Source organism: Zalophus californianus, chromosome 5, assembly GCF_009762305.2.
Source record: "Zalophus californianus isolate mZalCal1 chromosome 5, mZalCal1.pri.v2, whole genome shotgun sequence".
Lineage (NCBI taxonomy): Eukaryota > Metazoa > Chordata > Mammalia > Carnivora > Otariidae > Zalophus > Zalophus californianus.
The window spans coordinates 123,641,345-123,668,873 of NC_045599.1; the positions used below are offsets into that span (position 1 = coordinate 123,641,345).

At 42.8% G+C, this 27,529-nt stretch overlaps 1 protein-coding gene and 1 long non-coding RNA gene across 4 annotated transcripts in view; one reads left to right on the forward strand and one right to left on the reverse strand.

The window, feature by feature from the left end:
* Positions 1-777, reverse strand: part of OSMR (oncostatin M receptor) — a 49,473-nt gene extending 48,696 nt beyond the window's left edge. For all 3 annotated transcript variants that reach the window (XM_027604672.1, XM_027604670.1, XM_027604674.1), the window contains exon 1: positions 646-777. The gene's annotated coding sequence lies outside the window, so the exon portion shown is untranslated. The remainder of the gene's footprint in view (positions 1-645) is intronic.
* Positions 152-26,407, forward strand: LOC113928722. Its single transcript, XR_003521942.1, has 4 exons — positions 152-413; positions 3,601-3,853; positions 5,461-5,527; positions 26,285-26,407. It is a non-coding gene; the product is annotated as an uncharacterized LOC113928722 (long non-coding RNA).
* Positions 26,408-27,529: the final 1,122 nt, after the last annotated feature.

Here is a 27,529-nt window from a genome sequence, read left to right on the forward strand (position 1 = left end):
ACGTGGCAGAGGAGACTAGGTGCCTGCCCGCAGCACCGCGCCACCGGGATCTCCAGGCTGCACCCGGGTGTGAGCGCCTCCCACTTCCAGGTGTAAACACAGACGGGAAGGAGGGACATCACGGACAGCGCGAAGCGGAGGGAATGTTAGGGGGCGCGGGGGTGGTTGGGGACAATTAACTCCCGTGGCGATGTGTTGGGAGAGAGGCAAAAGTGGGTTACTTGGGTATTTTAACTCAATAAACATCCCCGACGACTGAGAAAGAAGCGACGGGATCGTGAACTTCCCGCCGGGTAGAAACGCCGCGGTGGGCCCCGCAGCGTGCGCTCTGGAAAGAATTAATTTTAGTGTTACTCGCCGCGCGGGTCGGCCGGCCAGAGGCGGGGACCCCTCGGAACACCGTCCCGGAGCAGGTCGAACCGCGAACGAAAGCAAACGCGGAGCAGAGGCGGCGCCGGGCAGGGCAGGCGGGCGGCCGTGCGCCGCGCCGCGACCGGCCGGGCAGACACCGGGAAGAGGCTACAAAGCTGTGGGATCCCTCCGGGCGCCGCGCCGCGGCCGCCCGCGGAGAAAAGCCGGCGGGGCGCGGGGAAGGCTGCGCGGGGCGCGGGGGAGGGCGGGCGGGCGGGCGGCCGGGGTACTCACCCCGCGCGAGCGGGCGGAGGGCTCCGCGGGCCGGGCCGGGTCCTGGGCGGCGCGGGGCCGCGGGTGCGGACGCGGGTGTGGACGTGCAGGGGCGGCCCCGCGCCCAGGCTATGAATCAGCTGCGGGGCGAGCGCCGAGGGGCGGGCATTACGGGAAAACCGCGGGGGAGGGCAGAGGGCTAAGGACTTTTGCAATTTCCCGTCCTGCTGCGCACTCTTGGCACTCCTGGGACCCACAGGAATTCTCCCCCTTTGAGTCCCCGGGGGGAAGCGGCTGGGACCTTGCGGGAGGCGGACGACACCCCGCGGAGGTGCGGCCCCGGGCTTGGCGGGCGGACGGGCGGGGAGCTGTGGGAAAGGAAGTGGGAGAGGCTTGGAAAGGAAAAGTGGAACCGAAGTCTCTGCGGGGCCGAGGGAGGCGTAGCGCGCCCCCCTCTCCTGCCAGGGCCAGCGGGCCCCGAGGCGGCGGGACGCTGAGGGCAGCCGAGGGACCCAGGAGCTGGGGTGACCGCGCGCGGCCACTTGTTATCCCAAGCGAGAGACAGAACCCTGGGCTCCCTGGCAGAAAATCTTCGGGCAGGAGACAAGCGCTCTTGCCAAACTTAGGACTGTGTGGCCATTAGGCGGCCAGAGCAGTTAAAAGGTGTTTGAACAGTTCTAAGACCCTGGTTCTCGCTCCTATCTAGAAACGCTTCTGACAGTTTCATCTGTAGCAGGAGTCCTAAAGAATTTGTTTCACAAAAGAGCCATGTATGCTACTACTTGCTTTTCCTCTCAAAAAATGCCATCCAGTCTTTGAAACTCGTATTTCAAATACAGGGCCTTTGAAATACCTATTTGGCGCCTCTTTATAATTATGTGTTGGACTATAGAGGGCCCTGTGGACTTGAGCTGGAATGGAGACCATCCTAATACTGCCCTGTTGGGGGAAGTCATGGAAAAGACATGACCTCCAGTTGACCCTTGAGCTGCACCTGGACAATCTGGGGCTCCTCACCCCTTACCCTGTCCTTGGAAAGCGGGTTCTGCTTGCCCGTGGGGCTCCCAGGGGCTGCTCCATGGTCATAGCCTTGAGGTAGTGTCCTAGTGTTGAGAATACCTACAGGGTATACCTGAGCAAGCCTAGTTCAGGTCTCTGCATCAACTTGTAAGGTTTGGCAGAGGGATGCAGGGATGCGCTCACCTTGTTGGCACTGAAGACAAGCCTCCTCCGCAAGTTCCCTTTGCTTATTAAAACTGCACCTACCACCCCGGAATGGCCAGTGTCTCTCTTAGGTCGCTCCCTGCCCTCCAAGTACTGGCCAGTTTCAGATTTCAGGTGGGAAGCTCCCAAGAGGGTGGAGAACCACCACACTTCTGTGGATAGATAGGGGCCAGAGAAGAGAGGGTGGTGTTCCAGTGTCTGGAGGACTGGGATGCCTGATGGTTTGGAGGATTATTCATGGAGATTTGCTAGACCTGTTCTGGTCCGGTTTGGGGACCCTGGACAGTATCATGAAAGCCAAGCACTGTAGGAGGGGAAGGAACCCAGGAGTGATTAAGAAGGATTGCTCGTGAATCATATCCTATCTTAGAATCACTTCTTGAATTGACCGAATCGCTCAAAATATGTCAGAATCAGCCCAAATGTTACTTCTGGGTTGTGCAGTTTTTCTCCTTCCAGTGTCACCCCAGGGAGAGAATTTTGTTTTAGGCCTCGATACATTTACGATCTAATGGCCCCAAAGACCATGGTACAGTGTAAATATTTGATGAAAACGAAGAGAAGGTACTTTTGTCTAAATAAAGGTATGGTCCTTTGCCACACCTCATTACTTCCAGAGTTTTAAAGTGTCCATTAGTTTAGCCATCTACTCGGCTATGGAAACTACCAGGCCAGATCCCAAAGGGTTGGAAAAGCTTTCTGATTCTGTTTTAGTGAGTGAAAAAAAATTTTAATTTCTTCTTTATAGAAACAGTTCTGGGGGATGTCTCTCACAGCGGATGTGATGCCAAATTAAAAAATATTGAATGTGAAGAATTTCTACAAAGTGAGTCTTAACTTACTTGAGCTCCTACTACAACGGAAGGAAACTAAGTTGCAAAAAATTCCATGCTGTTGCTTCCAACCTTGGGAGCACCGGGCTGTGACTTTCAAAACTGACCCCATGCTGGGAGGGAAGGAAAGACCAAAGAAAGAAGCAGACCACTCCAGATTGGTACGCGTCAGGTTTAATAAGCAAGGGAGCTCACATACGAGGCTTGTCTTGGGCAGCTGCAAGAAGAATAGATCTCGGGCGCCTGGGTGGCTCAGATGGTTAAGCGTCTGCCTTCGGCTCAGGTCGTGATCCCAGGGTCCTGGGATCGAGTCCCGCATCGGGCCTCCTGCTCCTTGGGAGCCTGCTTCTCTCTCTCTCTCTCTCCCTCTCTCTCTCATGAATAAATAAAGAAAATCTTTAAAAAAAAAAAAAAAAAAAAAAAAAAAGAAGAATAGATCTCTGCCCCTGCCAGCCAGAATCTTGAGAGTTTATGGAGAAGCCTTACCTGGGTTCAGTCAGCATAGAGTCCAGATGGTCTCAATAACATATTATTCTCTTAAGGTAGTGTCCTTGCAGTGGTTCCACTGTGGGCAGAACATACATTCCAAGGACAGAGAAGGTGGTGAGGAACCTCTGCTTCCCCAGGTCCAATTCATAGGTCAGTGGGAGGTCATGTCCTCTCAATGACCTCCTCCAACAGGTGCCCACATATAATTTATTTTGTGTACCATTCTAATAGCTTAAATTTTTCCCTCTTTCTAAAGTCTAGTAGCTATAGCACCTGTAATTTGTGATTCTACTCGGTTGAATAATGTCCTCCAAAAATTCATGTTGAGCCGGAACCTCAGAATATGACCCTATTTGGAAATATGTTTGTAGATTTAATCAAGTTAAGATGAGGTCCTAGTATATTAATCCAATGACTGCTGTCTTTATAGGAAGAGGGAAATTTGGACGCACACACCCAGGAAGAATGCTGTCTGAATACTGAGGCAGAGATTGGAGTTATCCTGCCCCAAGCCGAAGAATGCCAAGAATTGCTGGCCACCCACAGAAGCCGGGAGCAAGGTGCAGAGCAGATTCTCCCTCTGAGCCCCTAATGTTGCAGGATCGCAGGGTTCTCGTCGGAGTCGAAGAATGAATCTCATGGACACAAAAGAGTGAAGTGAAGTGAACTTTTATTAAGTGAAGGTGAGAATAGAAAGGAAAGGGAAAAATCTGTCTAGAGTGAGAGGGGTCACAAATAGGTTGCCCCTGTGGACTTTTACTGACAGTCTTTTATTGAGAACTGACCAGGAAGCCTGTGGCCTTGAGATTCTTGTGCCCTCTTGCTTTGAGCAAAGACTATTGATAGCATCCCTAATGGCTTACTTTTTCTTTGAGGTCTGGTCATTTTCTGTGGTTACAATGTAGTTGCCAACAAACAAACAAACAAACAAACAAGAAAACCCCGCTAACATCCAGAGCCAGCTGGTCTGGTTTATCTCTCTCTCTCTCTTTTTAAGATTATTTTTTAAAGATTTTATTTATTTATTTGACAGAGAGAAAGTGCATGAGCAGGGGGAGAGGCAGAAGCAGGCTCCCCGCTGAGCAGGGAGTCCTATGCTGGGCTCCATCCAAGACACACACCCCCCGCCCCCCGCCGAAGATCATGACCTGAGCCAAAGGCAGACGTGTAACAAACTGAGCCACCCAGGCGCCGCTGTTCACTTATCTCTTGTTCTGCTCTATCTTAGCCTCTCTGCCAGCCAGGAATAGTTTCAGAGCCTAGTCAGGGGCCTCCTGTCTTGCCCTGCCTGTACTTAACCCTTTCCTTACTCAATAAGAAGGAACTCACCCTGCCAACACCTTGACTTCAGACTTCTGGGCTCTAGAACTATGAGAGAACAAATTTTTTTTAGCCACCAAATTTGTGGTAATTTATTATAGCAGCCCTAGCAAACTGATACATAAATATGCATGACATATGTATTCTGAAGGTTAGTTTTAAAAATTAGCCCAAAAATAGCTGAAATGAAAAAGACAAAAAATACCAGAGGCATTAAGCTAAGAGCAGAAATACCTTTCCTTGTTTTGCATTCACAAGATTATGTTGGGAAAATACATATTCATTCTGCTCCATTTGACCCTCCTGCCCACTGTTCTCTCTTCCTTTTGAATTCAGTAGCACAACTCTCGCCACTAACCCACTTTCCCTTTCTTCCCCATCACCTTCTTGGCCTTCTTGTTCTCCCTTAGACATTGCTGTGTCCAGGGCTCCATCCTTGACATTCTTCTCTGAATCCACAGTCTCCCGGATGAACATATCCATGTTGCTGAGTTCAGTGATCACTTGTGCACTGAGGACCCCGAATCTTCCTTTGATTGCGATTATTTCGTCTGAATTCCAGGCTACCTTATTTGTACATCAAAATCAATATGTCCAAGGTTCAAACACTTCATTTTTCCCCATGTGATTCTTTTATATTAAGTGAATGGCCCGGACTTTAATTTAGACGCCTAGTCAAAAGGCCTAGGAAATGATCCTTGATCTATCCTCCCTCATCATCCATCAACCACAAGAAGGTCTCATCTGTGGAACTATTCTAGAAAGGCATGAGTGGGATATACCCCTACCCTATCCAACTTCTTGGAAGAAAAACAGCTCTGTTAACTGTCAGGGACACCAGCTGTAGATCTGGGAATGGGTACAGAGGTATACATAAGAGATATGTGAAATCAGTTATGTAAATTGTGAAATATAATCACTATTCTGTTTGTTCAACTACTACAAATATCTAAAATTACATGTTTGGCAGTGTTTGGTAACCACACTGATGGAGTTGGAAGGAACCGGGAGTTTTCTGAAGAAAGGGGCTTCATCAGGTAAGTAGGAGATGCTGATCCATAATTGCCCGCATGGATAAGAATTCTCTATTTGGGGGGCAATATATCACATTTGATATTTTAAAGATTCACTTTTAGGTCTTAAAGTATGCTGCTTTGATGTTGCTGCTTAAAGTATGATTGTGGGTGATACTGGCATTGTTTCTAAGAAAACTTAATAGAAATGAAAATATTATTTTGTAAATGTATTCCCGTGAAAAACTAAATAGGACTCCAGAAAATTTTTTAGTCTGATATATCATAAAGCTTGGTTAGTTAAGAGGCATCTCTCTATCACTTCCAACTTCATATATATAAAATGGAGCCAGCAATGGCGAAGCAAGATGTTGAGTGTTAGAGAACCACATGGAACGTTCACATTTTATAATTTCAGGGGGTTCCTTATAATTACTTAATTATGAATTGCTTTCCTTTCAAAGCCTGCTAAGTGAATTTCAGTGAAGGATAACATTATCCTTACTAGCTCTAAAAGAGTTTTTTGTTTGAACTAGATACTGATCGATTGATTGATGGATTAATTGATTGATTTTACACAATCTACCCTCTCCTGGATATTGTAATTGTTTTCACACTGTGTTCTAGAAATCATCAGAAACCAGACAATGAGAGAACTTTCTGGATCTTTTACTTTTTTCCCCCATGGGCTTAGGGAGAATGTTGAATATGTGTTTGTTTAGATCACTGCTTTTAGTCTCTTGGCTCGCATTTATGAGAATTAGCAAATATGAGTGAGGTAGTTAATGCTAAAGGATAGAGCATTAATACAATGGGGGTAGTACTTGGAGAGAATTTGATGGGAACTTTTGGGACTTTTGAAAGCTATTTGCCAAACCTAATCTGAAATAAGTCTATGGTCCTATCTGTATTTTAAATAGCATCTCTTACAGACAATATGTAGTTGGGACTCTTAAAAAAATTCAATCTGATAGTCTCGACATTTGAATTTGATAGAGAGTGTGTAGCACACTTATGTTTAAGGCATTTATTGATATGGTTGGGTCTAGCCTACCATTTTACTATATGTTTTCTTTTTTGTTCCCTCTGGTTTATGTGAATATATTTCAGAATTCTATTTTAATTTGTCTTCGGTTTTTGTTATTCCTCTCTGTATGATTTTTTAGTGTTTGCTCTGTGAATTACAATATATAGCCTAATTTTCAGTGTCTACTTTAGATAATATTGTACTATTTCACTTAATAGGTGCATTTAACCGCACCACATGTCCTTTACATTATAGTTGTGAAATGTATTATATCCACAACAAAATAAAACCTGCAATGTGATATGTATTTTAAAGAAATTAAGAGGACAAATGGTCTTTTATATTTACCCACATATTTACCTTGCTCAATATTCTTCAGTCCTTCTCAAAGATCTACTTTTCCACTTGATCTCATTTCCTTAAGAACTGCCTTTAGCATTTCTGTTTTAGTGCAGGTCCATTGGAGTACATTCTCTTGGTTTTATTCTAAAATGTCTATTTCATTTCATCCTTGAGGGATATTTTTGTTGGATATAGGATTTGGGGTTGAAGATGTTTTTAACTCAACAATTTAAAGACGTTGTTCTATGGTTTTCTGGCCTCCGTTGTTTCTGATATATCATCAATTATGCAGATCACTGTATATATAATGTGTTGTTCACCATTATTCATCCTGCCTGGCATTTGCAAAGCTTCTTGAATTTGCAAATTTGTCCTTTACCATATGTGAGCAATTTTCAGTACTTCTTGAAATATTTTTTCTGCCCCACTGTCTTTCTCATCTCTTTCTGAGACTCCAGTTACAAATATGCTAGACCTCTTCATATAGTCCCAAATACCCACATGTGGCTCTATTAATTTTTTTTAAGTGAGCTCCACATCCAGTGTGGGACTCTAACTCATAACTCTGAGATCAAGAGTCACACGCTGCACCAACTGAGCCAGCCAGGTGCCCCTCTATTGTTTTAAATCTTTTCCCTCTGTGTTTTTCACACTAGATAATTTCTATTGAATTATCTTTAAGTTTTCTGACTTCTCTCCCACCATCTTCATTCTGCTATTAAATCTATCCAGCAAGTTTTGTTTAAAAGATGTATATTTCAGTTCTAGAATTTTTTTTATTCTTTTTTAAATATTTTCTATTTCCTTACTGATACTTCCTATTTTTTAATTCCTATGGGCGTATTTCTTTTACCTCATTGAGCATTGTTATACTTGCTGCTTTTTTAAGGCATTGCTTGATTATTCCAGTATTTAGATAATTATGGAGTCCGTCTCCATTGATTGTTTCTCTTATGAGAACAGGTCACATTTTCCTGGTTTGTTTGTTTACTTATTTATTGATTGAAGTGTTACCAATTAATTTTGGATTGTAACCTGAACATTGTAAATATAATGTTATGAAGACTGGATTCTATTATATTCTGCCAATGGCATTGGTTTTCTTTTTAAATGGACAATTCACATGTTAGACGCAAGCTGCAAACTTGATGCTGCTTTCAGTAAATAGTAACTCTAGTCTGAGTTCAGTTTTTTGGGGCTTAGCTGGGCTGCTTTGAGTTTCTCTTGCATAAGCACATTTCAGACATTATGCATAATGTAGGCTTTAAACTCTCTAGCTCTCTCTTTTCTGCAATTTCCTCCCTCACTTTCCAAAGGGTATGGTTGCCCCAAACTCTGACCTCTGGTTCTTCAAGCCAGAAATATTGTGTATTTTCTAACAGAGTTTTTAGACACCCCCCTGACTACACAGACTTGGGTCAGTCTCAGACTAAAGGTTATAAAATGTAGGAAACCGACTCTTTCCCTGCCTCCAAGTGTTGACACCCACCCCTCCCCACCCCCAAAATCTTTCTGCTGTTGATTACTCTCCACTTCATTTAGATGTGGGTTTTTTTAAGTTATTTTTTCTAAAAAAAATAATAAAAAATAAAAATATTTTTTCTCGTGCCTTATATTGTTATGTGAAGGAGGATCAGTTTAAGAAGGAGTTACCCATCAATGACTAAAAGTGGCACTTCCTGTAGTTGTATTTTCACCTGCTGAGTGACTAGCTTGTTGAGGGAAAGTTGTGTGAACTCCTTTCCTTTGTTATGTTAGATTTCTTTCCAATAAAATATTCTGGAAATAATCCAGTTTTTAAAACAATTGAAATATACTTACCTCTAACTTCAGTCTGGAAATTGATGAAAACCTACTGAAATCATGTAAGGTCAATCTGTTGTCTGAAACATCACTTTAGAATAAAGATTTACACATATCAATAGCACTATAATACAAAGGACAGAGTTTTAAGCAACAAAGAAGGGTGGTCAAACGTACCCTTGTATTTCCTCTAAACTTTGTTCAAATGCCAAAAACAAATTTATTTGAGGGAGTTACAGTAAGCCATATCTTCATCTTCATGATTCCATTGTGTTTAAATTAATTTCACCCAGATTGAAATGAAAACTTCCCAAAGGCACTCACTTCTGTATTCAAGCTTGTCAGCTTCTCAAATATCACCATCTTCATCCAGTTCTAACACAACAGCTATTATTTTGTCCATTACCAAATATCAGATGATGCTTAGTCACTTTGGAATAATGCTCAGGTAGTTTCCACACACCCAAGGCGTTTTAGGAGAAATGTTCGCTGAAAGTCAATACAAAAGAACCGTGCTAAACTAGAATAAGATGAAACACCCAAAAAGGAGAGAAATGTTATTCGGGCAATGTTATTAAATCTTGTAGAAAAAATAAAAATAAGAACTCGTCTTCCTCAAAATTTTTGGAAAATGGTGTCTAAAGATGAAGGTGTAAACTTTCTGAAAAAGAATGATAATAGACAATTTCTTTTGAAACTCCCCCCTGTTCTTAGAAAGACAGAATGTTCTATGTGACTGGAAATTTAAGTTTACAAACGTTCATAGTTGCAGAATTGTAATACACACACACAAACATACACACCCCAACACTCATTAGAAAAACATTGTGGGGAAAATGGGGGGATTCTAGGGGGGAAGATGGGACATTGTAATAGCAGCAAACTAGCAACAGCCTAAAGATGTTCCAATAGAAGATGGAAGACTTTATGATTTATCCTTTCAAAAGAAAGATTATCTGTATGTACTGCTATGGAAATAACACCCAAGATATATACTTAAGTGAAAAAAATAAAAGTCAGAAATGTGTATTTGGTATGTCTCTGCACCTCTTTAATTTGTTAATGTTTTTGAGATAGATACATAAGAATGTTTTGAGTAGGCTTATAAGAAATCAGTAACTGTGGTTTTTCTTGGGGAGAAGGTCGAAGAATGAGGTGTGGTGTGTAAGGGAGGCTTGTACTTTCATTTTAGACCTGTCTGTGTAGACTGGCTTTTTGTCATGAATGTTTTTATTTTTAAAAAGTAATAATTTTATTTTTATTTATTTATTTTATTTAAGTTCAGGTTAACCAACATATAGTACATCATTAGTTTTTGGTGTAGTGTTCAGTGATTCATTAGTCGCATATAACACCCAGTGCTCATTACATCACGTGCCCTCCTTAATGCCTACCACCCAGTTACCCCATCTCCCACCCACCTCCCTTTTCACAACCCTGTTTGTTTTCCAGAGTCACGAGTTTCTCAGGGTTTGACTCCCTCTCTGATTTCTTCCCGTTCAGTTTTTCCTCCCTTCCCCTATGATCCTCTGTGCTATTTCCTCTATTCCACATATGAGTGAAAACATATGATAATTGTCTTTCTCTGATTGACTTATTTCACTTAGCATAATACCCTCCAAATAATCCAGTCAAGAAATGGGCAGAAGACCTGAACAGACACTTCTCCAAAGAAGACATCCAAATGGCCAAGAGACACATGAAAAAATGCTACACATCACTTGGCATCAGGGAAATACAAATCAAAACCACAACGAGATACCACCTCACGCCAGCCTGAATGGCTAAAATTAACAAGTCAGGAAATGACAGATGTTGGCGGGGATGCGGAGAAAGGGGAACCCTCCTACACCGTTGGTGGGAATGCAAGCTGTGCAGCCACTCTGGAAAACAGTATGGAGGTTCCTCAAAAAGTTGAAAGTAGAGCTACCCTACGACCCAGCAATTGCACTACTAAGTATTTACCCAAAGGTTACAAAACATAGTGATCCGAAGGGGCACCTGCACCCCAATGTTTATAGCAGGAATGTCCACCATAAAAAGTAATAATTTTAAAAATCAAAGAATGCCCTACTTGACTGAGAAGGGACCTCATTTGTTATTTATTTTGGTTGTTACACACAAGTTGTAATCAATTATAATCTCTCTAAGGACATAGAAGAAACCAAATTAATTGCCTCTGAGGAAGAGAACTAGGTGACTGAGGAACAGAGGGGAAAGCTTTAACTCTACCCTTTTGCATCTTTTGAATTTTTGTATACATAAATATATTATTTAGTAAGAAAAATTAAAAATTTTTAAAAGATTTTTATTTGAGAGAGAGCAAGAAAGAGTACGAGCAGGGAGGAGAGGGAGAAGCAGGCTCCCCACTGAGCAGGGAGCCTGATGCGGGGCTCGATCCCAGGACCCTGGGATCATGACCTGAACTGAAGGCAGATGCCTAACTGACCGAGCCACCCAGGTGCCCAAGAAAAATTAAAATTTAAAATGCTATGATGACTCCCTCCCAAAAATGGGACACACTGATCTGAATGTAGTGTGTAAATGGGCCATGCTTGGCAACTGTGGGCTTTATCCATCACGAACAGACAGACCTGAGTTTCCAATCATAACTATTTGCTTATTTAAAATAGGTGGAGGGGCACCTGGGTGGCTCAGTCGGTTAAGCGGCTGCCTTCAGCTCAGGTCATGGTCCCAAGGTCCTGGGATCGAGCCCCGCATCGGGCTCCCTGCTCTGCAGGAAGCCTGCTTCTCCCTCTCCCACTCCCCCTGCTTGTGTTCCCTCTCTTGCTGTGTCTCTGTCAAATAAATAAATAAAATCTTAAAAAAAAAAAATAAAATAAAATAAAATAGGTGGAAAATCCTACCAGGTCTTACTTATTATAGCAATACAATTGGCAATAACCAAGATGTTGCTATTTACTTACAATATTGGAAAGTTGGAAACAACTTGTAGGTCTTATGTTATCTTCACCTAAGGCCCCCCTAGGCTGTGTGCGGGAGCACTCGCAGGTTTGATCTTCACTCAGGTCCTGTCTGATGCCAGTCGGATATTCTCCCCTCTTGCAAGTGGTGCTCCTAGGATGGAGGCTGCTTCCTGGTGACAGCTGTGCCACATGGACGCGGGGCTGCCCGAGCTGCTGCAGTAGGAGAAGAGAGGGTAGGACGATGACGCAGATTGGCTTGCAGGCAAGGCCAGGGCCACGTTCCCCCATATTCCATTGGCTAGACCTCAGCCACATGGTACCAACTGAACCGCAAGGGAGGTTGGGACATGGAAGCATCCTGGGTCCAAGAAGAAGAAGCAGGAGCGGGAAGACATGAAGACACTGTCTGGGCACAGAAGGAACTTGCTTAATAAATTGATGAGGTACCTTTATAGTGAAGTATTCAGCCACGAGACATGAAGTTTCAAAGAGTATTTAATGACAGGAAAATGCCAGTGTGGTGAAACGAGCAAGATACAGAATCTTATGTTACTAGCTTTGGAAAACATAATATTTATATATGTGTATGCATGTTTATACAGATGAGAAGGAAATATAAAATACGTTATTTGTGGTTATCTTTACATGGTAGGGTTATCAGTCATTTTTCTTATACTTTTGAAGAAATGGCTGATTTTCCTCAGTTATCATATGAAAGAAAAGAAATATGTATAATCTAAAAAATATGTGTAATCTAAAAAACAGGGCTTTTTTTCCCCTAAGTGGAGAAGAAATCCTCAGAGCATCTGAAACCAGAGCTGACACTTCAAATTCCTTTATAAGTTGCTACAGACTATGAATTTGAATTCATGATGCTAGTAAGCCTTTTTTTTTCCCTTTAATCAGCAGAGGGCAGCTCTCTGCTTTAGTGCTTAGTTTTCCTCATAGCATAGATGCTAGCCAAATCCCGTTTTACACATTAACTGTGGCCAGAATCGCATATTAGATTTATTGTGTTGGGAAGGAGAAGCCAAGTCTGAAACCTATTTTTGCCACTTGCAGCACTTACCACATAGTACACATTTTGCTGAACCGAGCAAATCAGCAAACCAGGTCTGCCCTTTAGGTGGTTTTAATCTAAAGCGGACAGTATTCACATATTGACAGGCTGTCACAAAACTATGAGAACAGAGCAATCCACATGGTAAGCGTTGTCCTTGTAGAAAGACAGCCACAGTATATTTGGGAGACAATGAGGGCTAGGCCAAGGTGGTTGGATATTTTGGTAGGAAAGGACTACATGAAAGTCATTTTTCCTTTGAGCAGGGAGATCTTGTGGATTAAAAAATAAATATCATTTTTTATTATCCATACAGGGCAAGGAACATTGAGAGAATAGAAATAAGACAAAATATAGATGCTCATTAAAAAACAAGGAAATTTGCTGAATGTGTATTTTTAACCCATTGTGTTGGAAAATTTACAAGATTGATCATGTCCAGTGTTAATGAGAGTGTGGGGCAACAGTTAATTCTCAAATGCTGTTGGTAGGAGTATAAGTTGGTCATCCTTTATATTATCAAAAATTTAAATACATGTTTACTTTGGAGAAATTGAGCTTCTAAGAAGCCCCTTTGTCTCAGGGTAACTCCCTCAGCAGAAATAAAGTGGTGGGAGTGGTGAGCCAGGCCTCTGCTCTCCTGATTCCGCTTTCATAACCTAACCTGTAAAAGATAACTATCCCTCTCAATCCCTTAGCAGGCCCGGGAAGGTCCAAAGCGGCTCAGTAAACCTCTCAGCTCATAGCAGGTTAAGCTGGGGAGAGAGACAGAGACAGAGACACAACCCCTATAGAGCCCTCTAGTGGCCACCAGCTGTCTAGAGAACAGGCTCCTTAGGGAATTTGTTGTCTTCCCACCTTGGCGCCAAAAGACAAGTCTGACCTCACAGGATACTGATGCTTGGCTACCCACTCCTCACCCCTAGGCTCTGGTACTGGCCAGGAACAGCCCTCTGGCTCATCCTGGCCATAAATGAAGTCAGGATGTTCCCCAGGTGGTGCAGCCTGGCATTCCTTCCCAGCAGTGTGCCAATGCAGACAGCCACGGAAGCTGGCCAAATCCCCCAAAGCGGTGTCTTGTGCAGACCCTCCATAGAGCACAGAGACACACTGGTAAAGCAATTCCCTGGAGCAACTTAGGTTTCTAACTACTTCCTTGAAAATGTGCAAATCAACCTTTGAAATGGCTGTGGGTTCTATAAGATTGAGCAAGTAAGCAGAAGGTTACCCTCGGAGGAAAGACTAGGGGGCCCGGAAGAGACCCTCCGTATTGCAGATGGCTGCGTGTGAGCCAGCTGTCAGGATTGCCACCACATGCCCCCGTGTCATCTGCTGGGCCACCCGCAACTCTAAGCTACTTCTGTGCTCGTTAGCGAAAAGTGGGTGCAGGACTTGGCAGGGAGACAGAGCCTTTGTGTGATGCCAAAAGTGCCCTCTTCTCAGGCATGAGTTCCTGCGTGCTGAGACACACAAGCTGGTGAGAGAAGGCAACTTGAATTTCGCTCCCACCTACTCCACCCCATTGGCTGGACACTTGGTGGAGCGCACCACCTTGCAATATGTCAACCAGCCTTGAGTTTTTGCAATGCTGAAGGCTCCCAGCCAAGGGCAAGAGTGAGGGCTGAAATCTAGCCTTGCTCAGCTGGCCAAGTAAAGCTCTCAAGTCAGTCTGGGGGTGGGGGGAGGGGGTCAAAATGTGCATTATGGGCTAGTGGCCCCAGGTCTATCTTGTGTCACCCTGTCATGACCCTGTAAGGTAGACAGAGATCAGTTTACTGGGAAGCCCATGGCACAGACTTTTCCAAGACCCACGGAGAGGTTCAAATGGCCATATTTTGTCCTAAAACAGGCAAAAATAAGATAATTAACTGCATTCACTTAAAACTATTGTCATAGCCACTTTTGGAGACAGGTACAGTGATGCTAATACCTACTTTATAACGGAGACACAAAAAAGTTAGATAGCATTACTATTAAGTGGTAGAGCCTGGAATTGTTGCAAACTAACTGATGCCAGTGCCAGAAACTCATGGACAATGTGTATATTTTTTCCAAGGTGACAAAGCTTCCAGAAGAATCCCACCAAGTCCTGTTCATTCTTGCCCCCAAATCTCCAAATGTCATAATAGATGTGAAACATCTTTAGATGTTGTTCTAGTCAGAGGGCACCGATAAGAGGAGAGACCAAATCACAGAGGTCAGAGCAGCAGACACAGTGGTCATCATGAAGCCAGTCATACACGTCCTGTTGCAGCTGGACCACACAGCTGTTGTCACCAAGGAGAGCGATATGTACGTTGTAAGGTGCAGCCTAAGACAAACGCTGTGGTTTACTTAAAACCTACATTTATCTCCTTCTCATTTACAGTCTAGAGGTGAGCGGTCTGGGTAGGGAGGGCAGAAATACCCAACTTCCAAGAGCATTCCAGCTAACCCCTTCTCCACCGGGTGGAAGGGGGAGAGAGACTCCCTTGGGTTCAGATGTAATTGCCTATCTACCTGCTTAAGAAGCCAAGAAATTAGTCTCTCTTGGGCGCCTGGGTGGCTCAGTTGGTTAAGCAACTGCCTTCAGCTCAGGTCATGATCCTGGAGTCCCGGGATCGAGTCCCACATCAGGCTCCCTGCTCTGCGGGGAGTCTGCTTCTCCCTCTGACCCTCTTCCCTCTCGTGCTCTCTATCTCTCATTCTCTCTCTCTCAAATAAATAATAAAATAAAATCTTTAAAAAAAAAAAAGAAATTAGTCTCTCTTTAGGCACTGGTAAAAATCGGAGGTTTTTTCACGAAAAGGAAGAAGGGAAGATGGGTATTGGGAGATCATTGGCTGTGTGTACCAATGCCCTGAGGCCATGGTTTGACTCCGAAGACTGTGAGGCCTGAGCTCTGTGAGCACAATGTGAGAATTAGTACGAATTGTAGGACAAAGAAAGTGAGCAGGAGAGAAGGCCCTGGCCAGGAGGTAATGAGGTGCAGGCTGTGTGGGACAGAGAACAAGGGGAGCCCAGACAGCGATGGCAGTGGCTTTGGGGACTTTTCCCACAGCTATGGGCTGTGATAGTTTGACAATAAGAAAATGCACAGGGCATCTGAGAGTGACTTCTGTTGACTCCCAGGAAGACTTGGGAGACCCAAAAAGAAGATCCTTGGTTCAGGGAACAAGGAGAGGACAAGTTTAAAAAAAATGACAAGAGAGAAATTAAGACCGTTTCTAGTCAATTCAGGGCAGACCAAATTTATGAATCCCTTAGTGATGAATGATTCACTATTACACAAGAACCCAAGGATGGTAACCACATCCTTCCCTCCCCTTCCCAACCAAAGTTCTGGAAAGAGGACTATTTTTGGCCTCATTGTTTCTGCCTTATCTTTTCACCATTCCATTGTTTGTGGGGTTATGGTTATTGCCCAATTCAGTAGATTCTTTACATTTTGTATGGTGTTTTTCTGCATCATTTAATTTAAGTGATTAACGATTCACTTCTTCATATACCATCTTGCCATCATTTCTATGACCCCAGGTTCTCCCAATTCTCTGTAGCTTCATCTTTTCATTCTCCTCCCTGAACTCTCCCTCCTCTCAGTGGTCTTCTAGAAAGAGTGGAATGACTCACTCAAGTCCCATTTCGGCCTCCTCCTAGGTTGTAAAGGCTGGAAAGCTACAGAGTTACATATCCCAAACTTCCTTGCAGCTTGGACTCCAGACATGTTTTAGATTCTGTCAATCAGATGGACTCACATGAAAACATGGGGAGAGACAGAGGGAATCAAGGAAGCTTGGAGAGGGGAAGACTGATTTGGAAGAAGTCAATGTATCAAAAGGAATACATCTATTTTTTAACAGATTATTCAGAAAGAGCTTATTCCAAAGTCTTCATGGTTTTGTCTGAAGCAATTATATGTTTTAGCAGAATCCCTGGTAAAGGTTGGTGGGAGACTTCTGAATCAAGAAAACACCTGCCTTGGAGGTGAGAACAGCCCATGCCTAGGAAAACAGAGTTATGGGAGACCCACAGCCCTGGACTTAGTGTGAGACAAAGGTAAATATATGTAGGTTGAAGACCCCTTAATATGCACCCAAGTTTTGTTTCTTTACCTCTCCAAGGATTGAATGTGTCACCCACCAGAAGGATGACTTTGTTTTACAAACTGACAGTCATTCAACAATATGCAGGCCATGCTCATTTTTGCAGGTGGCCTTGGAAGCAGCATCAGCACAGAGGAGATGCCCCACAGGCCGTGTCCGGAGACCAAGAGAGATAGTCTAAGCTCAACCATCTAGAAACTATGACCATCGAAACCACTACAACTCCCTAGCCTCTTACCTAAGGGGTCTAATCTTTTTTTTTTTTTAACTTTGTACTATGAAAAATTTCAAACCTATACAGAAGTAACAAAAGGTAGTATAAGGAGCCCACATAGTCATCACTCAACTTAAACAATGATATATTCCTGGCCAATGTTACACCATCTGTGTGATTATCTACTTTCCTTCGTTCCGTGGGACAATTTTGAAGCAAATCTGAAACATCCTATCATTTCATCTGTAAAGATCTCATCTCTAAAAGATATGGATAGTTTATTTTTTTTAAAGATTTTATTTATTTATTTGAGAGACAGAGAATGAGAGAGAGAGAGAGCAAATGAGAAGGGGGAGGGCAGACTCCCTGCTGAGCAGGGAGCCCGATGCGGGACTCGATCCAGGGACTCCAGGATCATGACCTGAGCCGAAGTCAGTCGCTTAACCAACTGAGCCACCCAGGCACCCAAGATATGAATAGTTTAAAAAATCTAATATCATTATTGGGGTCAATATCATATATTAAATAAGTGCAATATATACATTTCTATTAAAGAGAAAATTCAGTTATTTCTTGGTGTAAGAAACAGTTTACTACAATAAATAGTCCTCTTTGGGTGTCAGAATGTGGAAACCACAGAGACATTAATCTATAAAACCTGTCACTTTAGCTACTCACTTTAATTGGAACAGTTTGATTCTATATATTTTAAAGAAATTAAAAACAAAGAGATTTTCACATTCTGCTCAGCTGCCAGTTTGTTAAATGCTTCCTGTTACTGCTCTTGAATAATTTTCTGGGGAATTATCCATCTTTACAAAATTGTTTTTCTTCGTGTCTGTGTTAAAATTTCCTTTGAACTTCATTCTTCCTTTGTACAGAAAGAAACATTTTCAAAGTGGTTTCACCAGCCCGCTGTCCAACTTCAGCATCAGTTGCTATATTACTCTATCATTGCCTCTCTGACAAGTGTCCAATGCTTAAATTCCAAGACATTTAATATCGTAACAAAGTGGCTTATTGGGAAAATAAGAGAGTGGTGTGTGTGAGTGTATAGTTGGAGAGATTCCATTTTAGCTCTAAGCATTGATGGCTTGCTTGCCCTCTAGTTCAATAAATCATCAACAACGCCAAACTTTCACTGCCATGTGGTACTTCTTTCTTGTTTTTCTTTACAATTATTTGGCTCTTTTTGCAACAGCCTCTCAAGAACTAAGAAGTCAGTATGTGCCTTTACAATGAAGAAATATGTTTTCTTAGAACTGCTTCCTGAATCTTTTCCACCTAGCCTGGCTGCTCTAACACCATATGCCTTCTGCCATATGTAATTTTTTGTCGTGGTCCATTCAGGCTGTTATAAAAGAATACCATAGACTAGGTGGCTTATAAACAACAGAACTTTATTTCTCGTAGTTCTGGAGGCTGGAAAGTTCAAGATCAAAGTGCTGGTAGGTTCAGGATCAGACTCTCTGGTGAGAGTCGTTTCCTGGTTCATTAGATGGCTGTATCCTCACCAAAACCTCATATGACGGAAGGGACAAGGAAGCTCTCTGGGGCATTTTTATAAGGGCACTAATCTCACTAAGAAGGCTCCCCGCTCATGACCCAGTCGCCTCCCAGATGTCCCACCTCTTATATCATCACATTGGGAATTAGGTTTCAAAGTCTGAGGATTGAATGGTAATAACGTATCCTGACTTTGGTGGTTGCATTGGGAAAATGCCCTTGTTCGTAGGAAACGTACTAAAGAATTTGGTGGTAATGGGGCTTTAGGTTGACCATTTACTCTCAAATGGCTCAGGAAAAAAAATATTCTTTCTGTACCTATAAATTTTCTGTTCAGCTTGCGATTATTTCAAAAATTTTTCAAATTATGAACATTCATCCTTGTCTCACCTTAAACTAGATTGTGCACAACCAGTGGTTTGTGAACAGTCCTTTGGTGAACACTGGCCTGGATGGTCTCTGATGAAACCACGGGAAGATTGTCTTTGAACTTCGTCTCTTTGTAGATCCGAACATGAACTGGTTCCTCATCCTCTGGCTTCCAATTGGGTTCAGCCAATGGGAGAGCCTGGTTGGAGATGGGACGAGGGATATTTAACCTGGCCCTGGGTTGGTGTGGCTGTGACCTCGCACTGAGGGCCATTGCTTATGCTCAGTAGCGCTCACTGACAGCTGTCTCTAGATTCTAGTAATTTTCCTCCATCTCTTTGCCCCTAGAAGCTAGAAGGACTTCTAGCTTCTGTGGTTAGCCCCTAGATGCTTTATCACTCCATGTCATTTCCTCTTACCTTGTCCACACCTTTTTAAATAATGTGTTCGTCACGCTCCTTTCAAGTTATCAATGTATTTTCTAATATTCAAATACATTAAATATCTCCGGAAGGATACACAAGAAACAAGTAATGGTTTCTATGGGTGGGAAAAAATTGTTCATTGTATACTCTTAGAACTCTTTGACTTTTGAATGATGTAGACGCATTAGCTACATACATACAGTTCACCCTTGAACAACCCCCCACACAAACATATATGACCCCTGTGTATAACTTTTGATTCCCTCAAAACTTAACCTACTAAGAGCCTACTGTTGACCGGAAGCCTTAGCAAAGCAGTCGATTAACACATATGTTGTGTGTTATATATATTATATACTGTATTCTTACAATAAACTAATCTAGAGAAAAGAAAATGTTTTTAAAAATCCTAAGGAAGAAAAAATACATTTACAGTATTGTACTATATTTATCAAAAAAATCTGATGTAAGTGAACATACACAGTTCAAACTCATGTTGTTCAAGGGTCAAATGCGTGTGTGTGTGTGTGTAAATATAAATATATATATCAATTACATATATACATATATATGTATAATATGCATATATATGTGTGTTTAATATGCATGTGTATATATATATACACAAACAATAAAATGCAGTAATGTCTGATACAACTATTTTTTGTGTATTTATCCTAATATGAAAACTTTTACTTTGGCACTTCTTTAGCTTTTCATGCTTTTTGTAGGATTACTAAGACCTCTGTATTTCAGGAGGGAATTAAAATTTTTTCATTAGTATCGATGATAATGAAATATAGACTTTCTTGAGGAATGAAAATATTTGAAATTGGACATCTAAGCTTAAACCATTAAGTAAAAGTGAACTTGACTGTATAAAAAATAATTGGTTCCTCACATGACCTAAATTGGTACTTGGTTATGGTATGTAAATCAATTTCTTATCCTGAGGACATGTTTAACTTATAAATTGAGGGAAGGTCTGGAGAGCAAGCAGGTGTGTCATCAGCACGTCGGGTGTGTCTGTGCTTGTTTTATAGGAGTTGGAAAATAGCCTCTTCAGGTCTTTTAACTTTGCTTTTTTTTTTAAAGATTTTATTTATTTATTTGAGAGAGAGAATGAGATAGAGCATGAGAGGGAGGAGGGTCAGAAGGAGAAGCAGACTCCCTGCTGAGCAGGGAGCTGATGCGGGACTCGATCCCGGGACTCCAGGATCATGACCTGAGCCGACGGCAGTCGCTTAACCGACTGAGCCACCCAGACACCATTAACTTTGCTTTTTAAGAAAGGATACATTATTGTCATATATATGCTTTAATTTGGTGGTAGTTCTCCATTCAAGTAGCCTAAAGAAACCTCCCCTTTCTACCCCCTCCAAAAGGTCTGTGGGTCACAGAAAGATCTGAGCATTCTTGCAGTGGCAGGGGTTGGGGATTAATTGTTCAATCCAGTGTTTCCCAGATTTGTTGGTCTACAGCCCCTTTCTCAAATCCACATGTTAATATCTTCAGGAATACAGTTTAATAAGCTTATTTAATTGTGATTGGACTTTCTTCAGGAATGCAATCTCCAATTATGGCATTGTTCTTAGAAGGAAGTACGATGCCCCTTATGAGAAGGATTCCAAGAACTGATTGACTGTGGCAAAGACAGGGTCTGCCTCTGCATGCCTGGCTGAGCACTATAGAATGGAAACAAAACAAAACACACCTCAACTAGGAAGAGGGAAAAACAGAAGGGAGAAGGTAGAGGCTGTTCGGAACCAGGTTTGGAAGATGTGGTAAGCCTCATGGGAATTACAAGAGCCCAAATGGGATACAGTTTTGTTTTTAAGTAAAAAGGCACAGAGCAGGGGAAGGCTCTATCCCCAGGAGGCTGGTTGGAGGAAAAGGAGGCACATTACAGAGCAGGTGGGGCAGGCAACTAGGCTGGGGTTCAAATGGATGGAAACATTTGGCTTCCACCTAAACCGGCTGCGTCTGGAGCAGCCTGGCACCAGGAGCCTGGGATCTTGCAGGGACTCCGCATGAGCAGGAACCAGCCCGCCTGCGGGGACAGGGATGAAAACTGAAAATATGACTTAGGTGTTGAGCTGTCAGTCACAGTCAGATGACTCAAAGTGGATCTGTGTCTCATTTGTTTGGTGAGCTGTCCCGATGCTGGTCTGACTTCACCCTCTGAGCCAGAAACTGTCATAAGCTGCTTCCCCCTGGCAGTGGCCTAAGGTCAAGGGGGAGGGGCCGACTGGGGAAGACAGGGTGGTCTTCTGATTCTGAGATGACCCTCTCAAGACGAGAAAAAAGTGCACTTTATCTTTACCCAGGTCTCTTAGTCGGCGAGGAAGGTGAGTTGTGGGGACCACGAAGTTCCGAGCAACTCAGCAAACCTCACCACATAGGCTAAGGCAGATGGTGAGGATCTCCTGTCCATGTGCTAAGCATTCCTCCCTTTTGAAGTTTTTTTTTTTCTTAAGTATTAAAGAGATACAAAAGAACATTAAAAAAAATAAACACGGTAACAAAATTACAGTAATAAGAACAGACAAACGGTTGCTAGGGATTAGGGCTGGGGGGAGGGTATGACTATCAAGTTTATTTGTGATGATGGAGAAGTTCTGCATCTTGACTGTGGTGGCCGTTACGGGAATCTGTGCCTGCGATAAAACTTCTCGGAAGTACGCACACATGCACACTCACACTCACAAACAGTCCACGTAAAAAAACAGTGAAATCTGAATAAGGTCTGCAGTTTAGTTCATAGTGTGGCACCGAGGTCAACTTTCTGGTTTTGATCATTGAACTATACTAATCACTGGGGGAAGCTAGATGGAGAATACATGGGCACTCACTTTGCTCTTTCTAAAATTTCTATGTGAATATAAAACTATTTCAAAATAAAAATATTTTTTAAATGTGGGTAGTTTGAATGATAATCACACAATAGTAGTCCATTACCAACTGCCCAGCTTAAGAAAGACCATTACCATTATTTGCCAACCTTCAGTGTGGTCCTTCCTGACTCTCTGGCAGAGAGAACTGCTATCTGGATTTTTGCATTCATCATTCCTTTGCTTTTCTCTATAGGTTTATCTCGTATACTTACATCCCCACAGAACATACTGTGTAGTTCTGCATGTTCTTGAATGTTATGTAAATGAAGTCATTCTGCCTATCTTCTGCTACTTGCTTTTACACTCAGCGAGTTTTCTTTCTGAATTCCATCCATGATGAGTGCAGCTTTTTGATTTGTTCATTGATGTATTCATTGTGAATATGCCACAGTTTATTTATCCATCCTTTTGTTTATTAACATTCAGTCTGTTATCAGAGTTCTTTCCCCAGTTACAAACAAACAGTGCTGCTATGAAACATTCTTCCAAATGTCTCCTAGTTCACAGCGCACGAGTTTCCCAAGGGACTACACCTTGGGGTGGAATTACTGAGTCAGAGAGTTTATCCATTTTTCCAACTTACTAGATGGTGCCAAATTATCTTCCAAAGTGGAACTCTTGCTCTGCATTCTCAGTGACATTTGTTATCATCAGGATTCTTACTGCTTCTGTGCATGGTATCTGATCATTGTGGTTTTAATTTGTATTTTTTTCTAATTTCTAATAAAATTGCTCAAAATAATATATTATTGTCTATTTCTTTCTCTTCTCCTGAGAAATACACATTTAACACTTTTGCCCATTTATCAGTTAAGTTGTCTTTCTCATTGATTTATGGGGACTCTTTATTCTGGAGGTTAATCCTTTGTGTTGCAAATACCTTCTTCCAGTTTCTGCCTTACCTTTTTACTTGCTTTATTGTGTCTTTTAAGGAAATAAACTCTTAATTTTAATATGGTTGATATCATCTTGAGAATCATTTATAGTACATATTTTTTCAAAGAAATATTTACAAATCAGAAAATCCTAAAGTTATACAAGTATGTTAATCTTTGATAAATTTTATAGTTCTACTCTTACATTTAAGTTTTTAATATACCAGAAGTTGTGTGAGGGTTTCAATTTTATTTTTTAAACATATGGGTAATTTGTTTTCCCCATACCCATATACTGATAAAATATTTCCCCCAGGCAGCTGCAGTGTCAGCTCTAGAAGAAAGCCAGTCCCATCTCTACGCAATGTAGACCTGTTTCTGGGCTTTATATTCTGCTCTGCTAGTCCATCTCCACTTTCCCCACCAGTACCATGCTATCTTAATTGCTTTAGCCCTAGAATAATTGTAATATCTGGGAGTCAAATTCTCCCATGTGGTTCTTCTTCTTTTTGAGTGTCTTCTCTATTCTCGGTCCTTTGCTCTTTCATACATATTTTGGAATCAGCTTGCCAAGTTTCCCCAAAAGCCCAGGGGACTTTTGATTGGAATTATATTGAATTCAGAAAATCATGTTATCTTCAAGTGTATGTGCCTATGTATTTGACCATATTTTGCAGCCAAATAGATCATTTGTACAGTGTTATACTTCATTAGATCCCTGGGGCATATCAGAGGCAGGAAGTTGGTTTAGTATGAAGGTACATGAAGGTTCTTTCCTGGCTCCAGTATATCACTATAAGGTAATGATAAGGAAGGAGATCCTGGGCTCAAATTACCATGAACGGTGTTTTCACTTGTAAAGAGCTGTTCCCTAAGTCCGAAGATCTCAGGGATTGTAAATGCTGTTACACACGTATGTCATTATAAACGGATGAAGATGGTATTTCTGGGTATGCCTCGAATGAACACTGCAGCTAGACTTGGAAGCAAATGCTAAATGATAATAGCAGTCAAAAAAGCCTTTTACATCTGTCCATGTCTTCCCAACCATGAAGAGTTTGTAAGAATTTTTCATCAGGGACTATTGACCCGATTCAGATGAGAATGTGTGATCATGCAACACAGCTGCAGGATGAGTATAAAAAAATAGGAAGAGAGTAGACTACTCTGTTGCTCGATCAAGTTAATATTCATAATCTTTGCTCTGCAGTTCAATTAGAGCTACATTAAAAAGCCACATGAAGCCTAAGATACAAGACATCTGAAACTTGTCATGCATTTTCCCCACCACCAATGCCCGAGCACAACCTCATTTGTCTTGGTCAGTGAAGCTCGAGGACGCACTATGCTCTGGCTTCAGCTTGAAAAGTCTTGTATGTTGATGTGTATCCCCTGACTTCTAAAGATAAAGTGCTGTTTCACTGGCATTACTCAATTGTGTCAAAGGCTTTCTGGTAAATTCTTCAGGCCTGCACCTTGCGGGAAAAGGCATCAGTTTGCCACTTCCTATGAAATGGGCTGTCTGTAATGTTGTGTTGTAATCTGATTCTTGTGAGGCACTGATGGATGACAATACTAGACCAGGTCCAATGACAGCACACAGAGGCGGACCCCGCAGAGATGCTTCAAAAATTAAGGCTTACTCCCATTTGGCTGTAGTGTCAATTCAGTGGACAAGCAATATCTGCCTCCAAATTACCACTTTTCAAATTGTCTAGGTGTTCAATCCAAAAGCACAAAACAGTGTCTAGTCGCTTAGGGGCATGCAGTGGCTAGGCAGGATCCTTACACTTAAGAAACTTCAAATCTAATTGATAAAGCATGAAAGAGAGCCTTATTGCGATCGGACTGTTCAGGAATGTTCACTGAATCAACCAGAGACAGTGCTGGGGTTTGCAGAACGATCATAAAGGCAAACAAAAAGAAACCGCGCTGATTGTCAGTCCTCTAACAGCATTAATTGAGCATCCATTTGAGATAGATTGGTGGTCTTCAGACTTTTTTGCATGCTTCCTCCTAAAAGAATTTTTAAGGCTGCATATTTCCTCTTGTTTCTGCTGCCAGTATGGGAATATCCAAAGAATTTGCCACTGAGGGGGGCTACACAAACACAGTTGGCAAGCCTCCTTAACGAAAACCTTCGGATGCGAAAGAAAACCACGATTGGTTTTAGAGTGCAAGGAAATTCAGGTGTGTTTCTTTAAACTGAGATCATTAAACACTAGTTAATATTTATGAAGCGCCTGCCATGTGCCAGGCCTTATCCTAAGCATTTTATATGGTTTATCTCATTTAAACTTCACCCTGTGGAAACATCAGGTACTAGAATGATCTTTTTTTTGTACAGAGAACTGAGGCGAGGCTTAAATTAAAAGAAGCAAACATGGAACCTAGGCATTTGGTTCCAGAGTCCATGGTCACACCCCCTATGCTCTCCTGACCCTTTCAAAGGCAAAGACTGGCCTTTTCCCAATGTGGTCATCAAAAGAGCTTTTAGCCGGAAGCCGAGGTACATCCTTGAGTCTCTGTTTCCCTTCGGAGCTTCAGGCATCTCTGATGGGAGGCTGCTGCAGCTTTCTGTGCAGGGCCATGTCCATTTATGGTTCGGGTGTACCTGGATCCCTTTGATAAGCTGGGGTTTCATTATGCGTGGCAAATGTTTCCTTATGGGGCTGGGTTTGCGGGAACAGGGGAAACCTCATCTCCGTCCCCTGAACCCAAAGGGGCACAGGGACATCGTAAAATTGTCAGAATGTCCCCTTGACAGAACTGTACTAAATTTGCCTATAGAATCTGTCCTCGGTGAGCCTGTGTTCCCTTGAAGACTTACAGGCATCACTCAGAGGTAACTCTGACCTGGGAGAGAAAAGGGGGAAAAAAAGGAGAAGAAAAGAAAACAGGAGAAATGGTAGCTCTGTCAGTTTTCAAAATGTATAACTTAAGGTAAAATCAAATTCTTCTTGAAGCAAAAACTGCAGAGTCACAGCTGTTACTGGGGGAAAAAATGCAAGTTTAGAGAACTAAACTCTTATCCTCATGTTTTGATTACAATTGCCTTTGGTCCAAATTCTCTCATTAGATGCTAATACATGTTTTCCATCATGTGCAAGAAAGGTTTTATACAAATTCCATTTCCCAGAACTCCGTGAATGAAATGGAAACCCCCTTTTTCTGGTTGTGGAAAAAAACCAAACCAAAACAAAACCCAAAAACCTCCCAGCTCAGTGTGTCTCCAGTACCTTCTGGTTTTTTGCTAGGTGGCGCCACAGGCTCATGGATGGGCCTTCCTCAGCTCGCCGGGTGGCCACCTGTGCAACACTCGGAATGAAGAGAAGGAAGAAGGCTTCTGCTTCTACGCTTCTCCTCCGGGGTTCATCCGGGTCATCAGATCAACCCACAGGAGGTGAGATTCATTCGCCACGGCTCTGGCCTGTGTTATTTTAGGAACTGTTGATTTCCCCCCTTTCCCTTCCTGGTTGGTCACAGTGAAGGGGTGTCTAGGCCCTTAGGTTTTGGCTATTTTTGAGGAAAATTCTGGGGCATCTTCAACTTGATCCTAAATATTGTGTTTCTCTCTGAATCTCTCAGAATTTGGTCAGGAACTTGGGGAGGAAGGACCAAAGGAAGGGACAGTAATTCAGAGATTTGCATCGGCTCCCTCCGCATCTCCTAAGCAGGTGTCAGCATCCAGACACTTGCCCTCCCCTGTGAGGCCCAGTGTTTCCCAGCCTCTGTGGGAGAACCTCTCCCAATCTGGCTCTCAGAGCCAGCCCGCTGCAGAGGAATGGAAGGGTAGAGCATGGATCCAGAAGCCTTGTCTGGTCTGGTGGACACCCAAGTACCTTTCGACTTCAACGAGAATTCCCTTTCTCACCCTGCCAGAGACCCCAAACTCCCGAATTCCTGAGTCCTTTGCCTGAAGGCATGAAAGACTCTTCTCAAAACACCAGTGTGATGGCAAGATTTTAATTGGAAAAACTGGGGGAAGAATCTATTGCAAAATGACCCTGCCCAGAGAGCACTCCAAGGAGGAGCCAGTCGTGAGTCGGGTGGAGCAGGTGGGCCACATGTAGACAAGAGGGGAGAGCTGGGGTGGACACAAACTTCACCTCCCTGGCGTCTTGCTGGGGCCGCAGCTTCCTCTCCGCCTGCACTGTCTGGGACGTGGGAGTCAGATACAGATCTGTGGTGGCCAGGCTGTGTGCCCCACGGTTTCCAGGAGCACCGAGGTTTCAGAGACTGTACTAATATGTGCCCATCTGCTCCTGGGTCCTGGTTGGGGTTCAGACATCCCTGCCCAACATGCCCTGCCCCGAATCTGCTTCCTGCCCAGGGTCACCCAACCATGGTCACAGGTCCTTGTTGGGGACAGAAGGCTGAAGAAGGAGCTCAGCCAGGTGAAAGGGAAGGAAGGCTCCTACACAGTCAGATTTGCACAAGCCCCTGGGACATTGGAGGGGTGCGGCTGGCGGTGAAGGTATTTTGGAAAATAGAAGGGGAGA